Source organism: Alligator sinensis, unplaced genomic scaffold (assembly GCF_000455745.1).
Source record: "Alligator sinensis unplaced genomic scaffold, ASM45574v1 scaffold300_1, whole genome shotgun sequence".
Lineage (NCBI taxonomy): Eukaryota > Metazoa > Chordata > Crocodylia > Alligatoridae > Alligator > Alligator sinensis.
In genome coordinates this window covers 1,167,993-1,171,081 of record NW_005842240.1, presented here as the reverse complement: position 1 = coordinate 1,171,081, position 3,089 = coordinate 1,167,993, and positions in this window count along the sequence as shown.

Here is a 3,089-nt window from a genome sequence, read left to right as displayed (position 1 = left end):
GTTTTAAAAAGCAGGCCTCTTCAAGCCCTCAAGTTGGGCACCAAAAAAGGAGAAACTCTAACCATTAATACGCTCTAGAAACATATGCCCCCTTGTGTGTGGAAAGCTTGTCTTTTCACATAGCGATCTTAAGAAATACTCTTTAGCCTGCATAATAAGAGCCAGTTACTACATGTGGTATGGTATCGAGACGGCCATTTATTCTAGCACCGAGATAAGGAACCTGGGATTAAGAGGACCTCACTTGGTCTAGTCCCCTGAGATCTAAAACTGCCCTTTCTTACACTAATTTATCTCCGTCTTAAAAGAAAAGAGATTTCTCCTCTCCCCTGTTCCTTCTATGTAGCTGCTCCAGGAGCTCATTCTTGTAATTCGCTGAAACTTCCCACTAATTTGCAGCCTCAAATTTATTTGTGGGCATTTTATACCCATCTGGTCTTGCACCACTGCAGTCCTCCAGCTTAAGTAGCTGTTCTCCCTACCTGGCGTTTGTCCTGTTGTGTACTCACAGGCAGCAGGGTAATGCCCTCATACCCTTCATTTTGCTAACATAATGAAGCCAGGTCTACTCACTAGAGCAGCAGAAGGTAATTATTTGAGCCTGAGACATAGGGAGTTTTGATGAGTTGTTGTGGTTCGGGTCAGCACCCCTCCCTCCCCTGCACCCAACAAAATTCCCTATGTGGGGTGAGGCTGTGGGTGGGTGGGTGGGTGGGCAGGACAGGTGGGAAGCCACGACCACAGGGGCCAGGTAGTAGGGTAGTGACAGTGTGGGGCCCAGGGCTGAGCAGCAATCTGCTCCTTGCACACCCCTGCCTTATACAAGAGGTATGGGAGTGTGTGGGGTATGTGTGAGGGGCATGTATGTGTGGAGGTCCTGGGTGAGTTGGTTTCCAGTCTTCTTTTTACAAATACGTGTTTGCACTAGCATGGGTGCTAGGTCCCGGGAGACACCCGGAGGGGAGGGGAGGGGGGCACGTGCAGCAGAGCTTGCCCAGGCAGTGCAGTCTGCGGCTGCCCCCACCGTGCTTGCACAGAGCAAGTCCCACCCAAGGCAGCCCACACCCCCCTCCCACCCGGGCCTGCCAGCCCGGCCCCAGCCAGCTTCCCATGGGGCTGCTCCTAGTGCAGTCTCAGGCAGCCGCGTGCTGCTCAGCTCCTCTCAAATTCAGCAGTGGCTCCTCTTCCTGCTTCTGCCCCTGCCATGCCACTCTAGGCAGGGAGAAAGCTTCAGCCAGCAGCTCCTGCCTCTGGCTCTCGCTCCCAGCCACCTTCCACTCGCTCCCCACACCCGGTGCAAGAAGCAGCCATCTGCCCGTGGGTGAAATGGGTGGAAGGTGGCTGGGAGCTGGATTTGGAGCCCCATGCACTGGGACAGGAGCTGCCCTGCCCGGAGCAGCACAGCAGGGGCAGGAGCAGGGGGAACCAGCACAGGAAGCGAGTGGAGCTGAGCAGCACCTAGCCAGGTGCAGCCACAGTGGGAGCAGCCCCGCCAGAAGCTGTGCGCGCTGGCTGGGCCTGTGGGCCTGTGGGCGCAATTGGGAGCATGGCTGTAGCTGCCCCAGGCAGGGCCCGTCCCCTTGCATAGTGCTGCAGAGGCAGCTGTGGGCTGGACCCAGTCAATCAGTGGGCGCCCCCTGCCAGCTGGATCCAAATCAGTTGGTGGGCTGGATCCGGCCCCTGGGTCTCTGCCCACCTCTGTATCTTTACCTGCATTAGAGTCTCCTTTCCATCTAGTAGTAGCTCCCTACAACTGATCTGGTTTGAATTCTTCTGTGCTCTTACTTCACACGTTAAACAATACTTCTGTAGCCCCACATCATAATAGCCACATCATCTTGTACATATTTACCCTTGACTCTGTGAGGTAGAGACAGTCTTGTAAAATGGGGAGCTGAGACATGAAGAGATGAAATGACTTGGTCAAGGAAACCAGGAAACTAGACCCAAGACACTATGGCAGTGCTCTCACCTTCTCTTTCCCTCCTTTTTCTGTTTTATTTCAATTGTATGCTCCTGGGGATAGGGAATGTTTCCCAATATGTATATAAATATTGCATTGCACAATGGGACTTCAAGGCACTAATATATGCAAATAATAATGCTGGCACAAAACACTGAAGTACACAGTTAAAAATGTTCCTGTCACAGCCATAGAGAGAGGAAACAATCTCTCTCCAAGCATTCAAATGTTTTGCAACCCAGTGTTTCTACTGGAAGTGGTGGTTACTCTTGATTAATTTACACCGCAGCAGTGCAATCCCTTTCATTGTTTAGCTGGCAGAGAACATTTATTGATCATGGCCACAGAAATGGGGTCAGGATGACCCTTGCTACGCTGCTTTGCTCAGGGCTGCTGCAAGGAACTCCTTCCCCATTGCCAGTTCCTTAAAGCAATGAATCATTTCCTTTTTCAAAAGCTTTCCTAAAGCAAGCAATTATGATAAATAACTATCAAGGTCATTGTAAGGAAATCTATCCCACTACACTGATGGAAACATAGCGGCAAACAAAAACTAGATTAAAGATCAAATCTTTCTTGAACCAATATACATTTTTTAAGTGTCCTTTGTGCTGGCCTGGAAGATGCCGCCAGTGCCCTCAGAAACAGCCGCACTAATGATGTATACAAGCGCCCACTATGTTCTAGCAAAGCGTTTCCCTGCTACGGCACCAGAATCTGTCAGTTCTGATCAAAAGCCTCCCAGCCTTCCGCTTCTACAATGCAAAGAGTAAAGCCTATTGGAAATATCAGTTTGCTTGTGATTAGAAGAATTAAAATCACAGAAGGTAGCAGTGAGTAAGTATCTATTTAGCAGCCTACTGTAGTGCTCTAGCTCTAGAAAACAGGTTGCAGCCAAGGGCTAGATTCAACCCAGGCTGAGCTCCCTTTATGTCCTGTTGCAGCCATGAAAGGGAAACTCAAAGCTACACTAAGCAAACATCTAGGGCTGCCTCTTCCCCAGCTGGCACAAGTTCGTGTACCAAATGCGTGCAGCCCTGAAGCACTGTGCTGGGAGATGAGGGAACATCACTAAAGGGCACTGCATTCCTGAAGTCCTCAGCTACTTCAAAACAGTCCCGTTATA